An 11,085-nucleotide genomic window follows, 5' to 3' on the forward strand; every position below is an offset into this window, starting at 1 on the left:
TACGAAAATATTTCGAGTCAAAAATTCAACCAGGAGAAGAGTGCTCTCTTACGTCCGTGAAACTATCAGCGGTTCGGATTAGAGTCATAGAGAGGTAGCTGCGTGTTAACAAATTGCCTCCTCCTCTCATCCATCTTGGGGTCTCGATTAGCCTTGGGCAATCTTAGTCAATCCTATTCCAGTCCCTTCTCAGAAAAATCCAGAATAGAGTTGCTGGGTGGCAAGGCAGGCTCCTAAACCAGGCAAGAAGGCTGGTCCTCGTGAACCATGTGCCCCAAAGTATTCCTATTTATACACTTACAGCAGGTCAAGTCGCGGTGCAGATAATTGAATGCTTGGAAAAATGCTTCTCAAACTTTATTTGGAGATGGGATGCTGGAAAGAAAAAAGCTCATTGGGTGAGTTGGATTCAGATAGCAAGGCCCAAATCAGAATGGGGGTTGGGCTCATAGTTACTGATTTCCTTGATGAGGATGGGCTGAAATCTGCTGCCCCTGCATTCCTTCCTAATTGATTCCAGGCTCACATCCGGCAGGGGGTTTCTGTGTCTTTGAGGCTGAGGACCAATGCTTCTGGCCCCACGCCCGTTCAAGTATATTTTCATCGAAATCAGCTTGGGGTGTCAACAGAGATAGAGGGCTGAAGAAGGCCTGGGCCAGGTGGGTGTGGCACCCCAGAATCTCCCCAAAGATCTCCATTTTCCTATGGAAACTGATGCATGTAATAATGCCAGTCGACGAAAATATTCAACACAAGGGTGTTTTCCTAGCTTCAAAGTCTAACTGCTACGACGACGTCCAGGGCCAGGGGTTGCAAACGGAATGTCAATCGCACATTTTTCTAGATAGAAATCTTACTAGTTCTATATGGGCTCATATCGTAGGTATGTTTGGGTGTCCCTTGTTCCTCCAATCATCGGTCCAGGACAAGCTCGTTTGGTGGTGGCAAAGGCCATTTCCCAGCTCTAAGTTCACATCCCCCTCCCAGTTAGCCCCTGTTTTCTTTTTTTGGGAGATTTGGAGGGCTAGAAATGAGGCAAGATTTGAGGGACGTCCCATATCATCACAAGCTGTGCTCAGAAAAGCCAAATGGTGGTTGATCACTTTGTTCTCTAGCCCCAAAACTGTTCAAATCTGTTGTCGGCTGACCACTCTTAATCTCGTTTATATTCTTCAATCCCATCCTACTCGCCTTTCCCCAAAATTTACAATTGTCAGGTGGATCAGACCCAAATTGGGCTGGTACAAGCTGAACATGGATGGGTAGGCTCTGGCTAACCCTACTAGGCCTGCAGGTGGAGGTGGTATATGCAGAGATAACCAAGGCCTTATGATATTCACTTTTAGAAGTGGGTATGAGAATGCTTCTAACAACAAAGTTGAACTTAGGGCTGTTCATAACGGCATGGTGCACTATATAAATCTTGGGTTAAACAGTGCTCTCATAGAATCTGATTCTAAATGGGTGGTGGACTGCATCATCGCTAATTCCACTAGCTCTTAGACGTGGAAATACTAGCTATCCAAAATTCAGAGACTCAATCTCATGGGCAATTTTCGAATCTCCCATATTACTAGAGAAGTCAACGGTCTAGTCGACGAATTGGCTAAGTAGGGAAGTCTGTCTTAAGCCAACCAGCTCTACAGGGACATTTCAGATCTCCCTAGGCTAGTTAAGGGCTGCTACCTTCTGGATAAAACAGGTTTGAACTCTCTTAGAAAAGTTTAGGAGTCTTTTTTTTTTTTTTTTGGTATAAAAACGATAGGTGGGCTAGCTTTTTGTATTTGGTTGCTGCCCGAATGAGTTTTATATTTTGGTATGGCCCAGTTATTTTGTGGTGCCCTCCCATACTTTGTAAAGCATCTTTTTGATCAATGAATCCCAAGTGGTGTGCTCCCACCTTTAAAAAAAAAAAAAAAAAGATCACACAGATTCAAGGCAAAAAAAAGAAAAACGAAAAAGAAAAAGAAGGGGGGCTGGGCTAGTGTGGGCCTGAGCCAATGATGAATGGTCAGACTATCCAGTCATCAAGTGTGAGAGATTCCTATTCACTATACATGTGACCAAATGGTGGTTTAAGTAATGTTTCAAAGATTAATCCAACTGTTTAAATGATGGGATTAATTATAGATGAAAGATACTGAAACAAATTAATTGTATTATTTCAAATGGTTGATTGTTTAATTCTTTTTTAGCCCAGTTCGTTGATGAAAGCCCACTGATCCTCTTCGCTGGATTTCAAACACTTCAATTATCCCATGCGGTATATAAATTTTGGTACACTCAGCTCAGGCACTCACCTAAGGCTGCTGTGGGGGATTAGTGGTTGCAGTATCAGATATCTGTGGGCCTTCAGTATATAGCCGCTAGGTATGCTTGGTGTGGAGGACGTCCATTGCTTTACTGTTGGTTTGGTGCATGCTGGAGTGCTTCTGATGGGGTTGTAGCGTTACATAACTGTTGGTTTGGTGCATGTTGGGATTGTTTGGGGTGACTTTGTTGGTGACATCTGCATGCTTTGGTATAGGTGTCGTTTTCACTGTTTCTTGTGTTGTGCTCAATAGTGATGTTATAAGATAGGTTCGGCTGTGTTTTTATGTGGCGCCACCCAAAATGATGTACAATATTTATGATTTTGTAACTGAGTTACAGGAGTTGTGTTCCTACCTTTTTGCAAAAAAAAAAAAACGCTTGCGTAAGGCTATACAGACTGTCTAATTGTTATGTGAACATTCTCAGTATATTAGCCCTTTCTATTTTCTGACTTCCGGATGATTAGTTTCTGCAATTGCATACACAAGATCTTCTTAATAATTATTGCAGCTAGGCTGAGTGGAGTGTTGCCTAGGATAATCTCTCTTGAGCAAAATGCTTTTATACAGGGCCGGTCCATTGCAGAAAATATTACCCTTGCTTAGGAGCTGTTCGGGGAAATCAATAGAAAGGTTTGAGGTAGAAATATTGTCTTAAAGCTGGATATGGAGAAAGCAGGGTCGATTGGAATTTTCTTAAGCAGGTTTTGTCCTGTTTCAGTTTCAGCGACCAATGGGTTAACCCGGTGGAGAAATGTGGGGAATAGCTGATTTTTGTGTTGAATAATGGAGAGGTGGCAGGTTTTTTCAAATCCTTTAGAGGCCTCCGTCAGGGTGACCCGTTATCTCTCAGCCTTTTCATCCCAGCAGCAGAGGTTTCAAGAGTCTAGTGGAATAGGGCATCTGCAAGCCTTTCAACCTTAGGTGGGGGTGCTCGCTGATCTCTCATATGGTTTATGCAGATGACACTATCTTGTTTCTAAATGGGGGCCAGACGTCCCTTCGGAAGTCAAAGGTTTCCTTGCCTCCTTTTAACAGGCTTCTAGTTAGAAGATTAACCTCCTCAAGATCTCTTTCCTATATTCAGAGAAGCTTCCTCTCGCCAGGGTCAGGTCCATTGAGAGATCCATGGGCATCTCCAAGCCCATGGCTAAGCCCATATACCTTGGAGTCCCGGTGGCCATAGGTAGGGTGAAAAAAAAGAGATTTCTAGCCTTTGTTAAATAGAGTTGAGGGCCACATTAGGGGGTGGCATGCTAGATGCCTCTCGCAGTCAAGTAGAGCAATCTTGGTGCAACATGTGCTAGGTAGCATTCCAGTCTACTCCTTGGCAGCTTCCCACATTCCATCGCAGGTCCTCCACAATTTAGAGAAGCAATTTGCGAATTTCTTCTGGGGGTAGGCTAATGGTAAGAGAAAACTTCATTGGAAGGGCTAGAAGGATATTTGATGTTTTATTTAAATCAACCTGATTTAAATGATTTTAAACTCGCAAGTATACGAATCAGATGTAAATATGGTACGTATTACGAGATCGTTCCCACGAGGACTGGTTGTCACAATTCAAAATTAAAGATTCTTCTTAACTAATCCAACAAATATCTGCGATAGTAATTGAGTAAACTAAACAAAAATCAATGGAAAAATAATCAAGAGCAATAAGGAAAATTCAATCAAGGAAAAGACTAGGACTTTCGAATCCACCCCTAATTATCATAAACCTTGTTTTACCTGTTGATTCACCCTAATTCAGATTGATATCAAAATAAATAAAGTGCACTCTATGTCCTTAGTCGGGCACACAGAATATATAATTCCTTAAAGCATATGGATCACATCTTTCCATCCATGGTCAGGCATGGAGAGATGTAGATTCCTGTTTCTTCCTCTATAGGAACCTGTTCCTGGTCAGACACAAGCACCTAGAATAATATTCCAAACAACATCCATAACTAGACTTTGGTTAAGCTCGTAGAATGGAGAAGTACGGAGATTTCGGTTAATCACACTAGAGAAAGAAACAATCCAATCAAATTCAGATAAAATCAACACATACAAAAGTTATTCAAATTAGGGGCTTCATCTCAGCCCTAGCTAAAAGATTAGCAACTTATGGAATCAAGTAGGAAGACGAAAAAATAATATTTATAAAAGAAAATCTCCATCCTTTTCTCCCTGTTTTCTTCTCTTTTTCCGAGCTTCTTCCTCAAAACGAGGCACTTCCTTGTAATCCCTCCTCTCTTTCTGTTCTCAGCTCCACGTCCAGCCAAAAACCTGCCTTTCTTCCCTCTTGCATTCTCTCTTTTGCTTTCTTCTCTCCCCAAAACGAGCTCCCTCTCTCAAACGAGCCTTTCCTCCTTTATAGCTCTCAGGTGCGGTGGAGAACTGTGCATGAAAATAGCAACTGGTGGAGGACTGGACAGCTATCTACGCAGCAACAACGGAAGGTCTTCCGCAACCATGTGCGAAAGGTTTCCGTTTCTGTTTGAAATGAGTTTTTGAGATGGTGCACGTTCCGAACTTGATTTGGACACCTAGGATACGGTATTGGCCTCCTGATGAATCTTCTGAACGGGCTGGATCATGCATCTGACCGTCATTGAGATCACAGAACAGCCCGCAAGCCGGTCTGCGTGCGGACGCGAAAACAGGGATTACACTGTTCGCGCTGCGACGTTGGTGGGGCCCACTTCGTTGCTATATGGATAAATCCAAGCCGTCCATTGGATGCAGCATAAAATTTTGGTCGAGAATGGACTATTTTCACTGTCTGCTGATGCGGCCCACGTGATTTCGCTTCTTGCCATCTATTCTGCTTTTGAACGGTTAAAAACTGATCTCTACTGCCATCTGAAATAATGCCACCTAGGCGATGGTAATATGGGACATTATGGTCTAATAGACGGTCCAGATTGGACCCACGAGTCGTGATGGTGGCCCACAACAGGGGACCGCAAGTCCTGTTTCCATTTTTGCGAAGCCAGAAACGGCAGTTTCTTTTTTTTTTAAATCTTGTCGGTCAGCGCCTGCTGACCGACCTTGAGTGTATGGATGCACTGCCGGTGTGCATCCGCATTGTGTGCATGCAGTGCACATGTGAGGTCCATCATGATGTATGCACCAAATCTCCTCCATCCATATGGTTCTCCATATAATTTAAAGCGTTGATACCAAAGATGAGCCATATCCAGGGACCAGGTGGGCCCCACTTAAGGAATTAAAGGGTTGATCTGGCCGTTGGGCCACTTCCCGAGATATGAAATGGTTGAAATTTTATGTGTACGGTTTATTTATGCCCCCCATCCCATGTATGAAGTTTCGAGTCAATCGGATGGCGGAAACCATGTGATCTTGCATTCTGGACCATTTTCGGGCCTTTTTAATGTGAACGACTTGATTTCCTCGGGTCCCTGGCATGTAAATTCTTCAGTCTTAGTTCCCTGGAGTGCGTCCCTTGCTCTGGTGACTTCAGAATGTCAAATTCATGCTTGTAGTACTCTTTTTCCATCAACGCTCCTGATTTCATCCTGCAACAAAAATATAATTAAAATACTCCGTTAAACATTATCATGTACGTAAAATCAGGTAATAATTGGGGTCTGATATGTAATATTCGACCCTCATCACAACCCCCAACCAGCATTTTGCTAGTCCCGAGTAAAACATGCGAAAAAATAATTTCAGAAATACTTGACAATTCCTGTGAACCCGAGTGACTTGTGAACAGATCGTCGAGGCGCGAGAATTATAAGATTCATGAACGGTGCATAGAATTTTTCTTTCTAGAATCATGCTCACGGTAAACTTCATAATCAATTTCAAAATATTAATCCATTAATTAGAATATTCTAAACATTGAGTTCCATGAGTGTATAGTGTAATCTCGGCTTACTATCATTAAGAGATTCAATTGTCAATTTCATGATATCATTAGTAATTAACAACAGAATGCATGACAACTGAAACCCACACTTGCCTTACAGATTAACTTTTCATTCTATCAGCCTTTGATTTTTTTCGTGAACAGTAACGCTAAGGAAGGGAATCAAATCCTCACCTATAGGGAGCAAACCTATGGTAAAGATTGTACACCTAACCCTTTTCTCATGTCAACCATGGGGAATGGAATCTTCATCTATACGGAGCACGGCAGGCAACACTTTAAACTTAAACCTGGGGTCATACAATTGTTGCCCTCCTTTTATGGTTCAGATAAGGAGGATCCATATCATCATGTGAAAGAATTCTTAGACATTTGCTCCACCTTTAAGTTCCAAAACTTTTCAGACGATTCGATCCGTTTGCGCCTTTTTTCTTTCTCTTTGAAGGATAAGGCGAAAGCATGGTTGAATTCTTTAGGAGTTGGGTCTATCACTACATGGGACCAACTGTCTAAGAAGTTCTTAAATTCCCGGTTCACAAAACTAATGCTCTCCGTAGAGAAATTACAAATTTCACACAAAAAGAGGGTGAGTACTTTCATGAATGTTAGGAAAGATGGAAGGATTTACTTCTTAAATGTCCACACCATGGTTTTGAAAAGTGGCAACAGGTTCAATACTTCTATGATGGTCTGACACCCCAAAACTGTCGCATGGTTGACGCCACTAGTGGAGGGTCATTCATGACCAAAAGTAATGTCGAAGCTTGAAATTTCTTTGAAACCTTGTGTGAAAACTCCCAGCAATGGGACTACTCAAATTGAGGTGAAAGAAGTCCTCAAACACTGAAGAAAGGGGGTATATATGAGGTAGGAGTCACGTCAGATCTTTATGCCAAAATTGATAGCCTGACAAAGAAAGTGGATGCTTTAATGTTAAACAATGGACCTCCACAAACAACTCAAGTCGAGTCATGTGCCATATGTTCTAGTCTCGCCCATCCTACGCAGTCTTGTCCATCTAGTTCAGCATTTTCAGAATTTCTCTCTGAACAAGTACATGCTATGAACACCTTTCGGAGACCTGAGAATGATCCTTACTCAAACACCTACAATCCAGGGTGGGCTAAGCATCCAAATTTCTCTTGGGCAAAAGGACCACAACAAGGAGGACCATCTGGAAATCTTCCTATGCGACCTTACTCCCAAAGTGGCAGTCAACAACCTCAGCAGTTCTCACAGTATCAACAAGTGCCTCCACAATCTAGGAAACCATCTCTTGAGGATACACTCAATCTTTTTATGCAGAGTTCACTTCAATTTCAAAAAGACACCCAACATACTTTACTAGCTAACCAGCAGAGTTTACATGCAAATGCGCAATCCATTGCTAAGCTAGAAGTACAGTTGGGTCAACTTGCTGTCACATTGAGTGAGAGAGAAGGGCAAGTTCCCTAGTCAACCTGTGGTAAATCCAAAAGGACAGTATGAGATTGGCTCTAATTCAAACCAAGAACAATATCATGAGCAAGCCAAATCAATCATTACCCTTAGGTCCGGTAAACAGATCGAGAACAAAGTAGAGATGCCTAGGGAAGAATCAAATTCTAAATCAGAAGATCAAAATGAAGCAGAGAGACATACTAATGCATCGAAAGCCCAAAAGCACTCTGACTCTCCAGGAATCACTCATGTGCCGTCTTATGTGCCTAAAGCACCTTTTCCTCAACGTCTGACACCGGTTAAGAAAGAAAACAACTTTAATGAGATATTGGACATGTTTAAGCAAGTGCAAATCAACATTCCATTGCTTGATGCTATCAAGCAAGTTCCTGCTTACGCTAAGTTTCTTAAAGATTTATGCACTCAAAAGCGTAAGATGAATGTTCATAAGAAGGTCTTCCTTGCGGAGCAACTCAGCTCCATGATTCAACACAACACCCCTCCTAAATTTAGGGATCCAGGAGCTCCTACCATTTCTTGTGTCATAGGAGAGCATAAGGTTCAGAAAGCGTTGCTTGATTTAGGGGCCAGCGTTAATTTGTTACCATATTCGGTCTATGAGCAGCTAGGACTTGGTGAGCTGAAACCAACTAAAATAACACTCCAACTAGCTGATAGATCTGTCAAGGTGCCCCGTGGTGTTATTGAGGATGTGCTAATCCAGGTTGACAAGTTTTATTTTCCAGTGGATTTCATCGTTCTAGATACTCAGCCTGTCCAGAATCCTACAAGTCAAATCCCGGTTATCTTAGGACGTCCATTCTTGGCCACATCCAATGCTATTATAAATTGCAGGAATGGAGTTATGAAGTTGTCCTTTGGTAACATGAAGATCAAGCTCAACGTTTTCAATGCTGGACAACAAATGTCAGACTCGGATGATATATTTGAAGTGAACATGATTGAGAGTCTAGTGCATGACTCCTTCCTTGAAACTTCCGAAGACGCTCTTAAGACTTGTTTAGCACATTTTGGCAGATATTTTGACATAGAAAGTTTCATCTAAGAAGTCAATGCATTGCTTGACTCTAATCCAGAAATGAATACAACAAAATGGAAAGCTAGAGTGGAACCTCTTCCACCTTCTGAGTCTAAACTGGTCCCGTCTATTGAGAAACCACCCGAAGTCGACCTTAAACAATTACCTGAAACTCTCAAGTATGCATTTTTAGGACCTTCTGAAACCCTGCCTGTCATCATAGCTGCTAACCTTGATAAAGAACAGGAGGGTAAGTTGCTTAATGTTCTTCGAGAACATAAGACAGCTATTGGGTGGAAAATAGCGAACGTAAAGGGAATAAGCCCCACGGTGTGTATGCATCGTATTCATCTTGAAAAAAATGCAAAAACATCACGTGAAATGCAAATGAGGCTTAACCCTAATATGAAAGAGGTCGTTCGGGCTGAGGTGCTAAAATTATTAGATGTTGGTATCATTTACCCCATTTCAGATAGCACATTGGTCAGTCCAGTTCAAGTTGTTCCTAAAAAGTCTGGGATTACGGTGAAAAAAAAATGAGGATAATGAGTTGGTACCAACGCGCATGACTACGGGTTGGCGAGTTTGTATTGATTACCGTAAACTGAACCTGGTCACAAGGAAGGATCACTTTCCTCTTCCTTTCATAGATCAGATGCTGGAGAGATTAGCAGGGCATAGCTATTATTGTTTCCTGGATGGTTATTCTGGGTATAATCAAATTCCCATTACTCCCGAGGATCAAGAGAAAACCACATTTACATGTCCTTTTGGCACATATGCCTATCGGCGTATGCCATTTGGATTGTATAATGCGCCTGTGACCTTCCAACGATGCATGATGAGTATTTTTTCAGACATGGTTGAGCGTTTTCTTGAGTTTTTCATGGATGATTTTTCAATTTTCGGCTCTCCATTTGATGAGTGTTTATACCATCTATCTCTTGTCTTGGAAAGATGTGAAAAAATGAACCTGGTATTGAATTGGGAAAAGTGTCATTTTATGGTTCAAAAAGGGATTGTACTTGGGCATGTTATTTCAAGAAAAGGCATTGAAGTTGATAAAGCCAAGATTGATTTAATTTCTAGTCTTCCTCCACCCAGAACGGTTAAGGAGATTAGATCATTCTTAGGATATGCGGGATTCTACAGGAGATTCATTAAGGATTTTAGCAAAATTTCTCGACCCTTATGCAATTTACTAGCTAAAGATGTTGCTTTTGTTCTTAATGATGAATGTCGGCAAGCTTTTGATAAGTTGAAGCATTTACTGACTTCTTCTCCAATCATCCAACCACCTGATTGGAGTTTACCTTTTGAGCTTATGTGTGATGCTTCGGATTATGCTGTTGGAGCCATCCTAGGATAAAGATTGAACAAAATGCCTCATGTCATTTATTATGCTAGTAGGACTCTAAATGATGCACAGCTCAACTACTCTACCACTGAAAAAGAATTGTTGGCGGTGGTATTTGCTCTAGACAAATTCAGGTCGTATCTCATAGGATCAAAGGTTATAGTGTTCTCAGATCATGCAGCATTGAAATATCTTCTTTCTAAAAAAGACGCTAAACCGCGATTAATTCGGTGGATTCTCTTGCTACAAGAATTCGATATTGAAATTTGGGATAAAAAGGGTTCCAAAAATGTGGTAGCCGACCATTTGTCTAAACTTGTCTTAGAGTCCACAGTGGATCCTTTGCCAATGAATGAGTCTTTCCCTGATGAACAACTTCTAACTATTTCTCAATTACCTTGGTATGCGGACATTGTAAACTATCTTGTTACAGGTCAACTTCCTTCTCATTGGACTAAATAAGATAAATCCAAATTTCTTGCTGAGGTTAAACATTTCTTTTGGGATGACCCATACTTATTCAAAATTTGTCTTGATCAGATTATTAGGAGATGTGTGCCTGAGAGTGAGTTTCATAGTATAATCTCCTTTTGTCATGATCATGCATGTGGTGGTCATTTTGGTTCAAAGAAAACAACTGCGAAAGTCTTACAAAGTAGATTTTATTGGCCTACACTGTTTCGAGACACCCATGCCTTTTGTTCAACATGTGATAAATGCCAACGTACGGGTAATATTTCCCACAAGAACATGATGCCACTTACCAATATTCTCATTGTTGAAATATTTGATGTTTGGGGTATTGACTTCATGGGCCCATTTCCTCCGTCATTTGGTTATGTGTATATCCTTGTGGCCGTCGACTATGTCTCTAAGTGGATTGAAGCAGTGCCATGTAAAACGAATGATCACAAAGTTGTGGTCCGTTTCTTAAAAGAAAATATCTTTTCTCGTTTTGGCACTCTTCGAGCAATTATAAGTGATGGGGGTACTCATTTTTGCAACAAACCGTTTGAATCTTTAATGAAAAAATATTCCATCACTCATAAAGTTG

At 41.4% G+C, this 11,085-nt stretch overlaps 1 non-coding gene across 1 annotated transcript; it reads right to left on the bottom strand.

Annotated features, from left to right (window-relative positions):
- Positions 1–6,741: 6,741 nt before the first annotated feature.
- Positions 6,742–6,848, bottom strand: LOC131234236 (small nucleolar RNA R71). The gene has a single exon (XR_009165640.1). It is a non-coding gene; the product is annotated as a small nucleolar RNA R71 (small nucleolar RNA).
- Between the last annotated feature and the right edge of the window lie 4,237 nt (positions 6,849–11,085).

This window comes from Magnolia sinica, chromosome 18, assembly GCF_029962835.1.
Source record: "Magnolia sinica isolate HGM2019 chromosome 18, MsV1, whole genome shotgun sequence".
Classification (NCBI taxonomy): domain Eukaryota; kingdom Viridiplantae; phylum Streptophyta; class Magnoliopsida; order Magnoliales; family Magnoliaceae; genus Magnolia; species Magnolia sinica.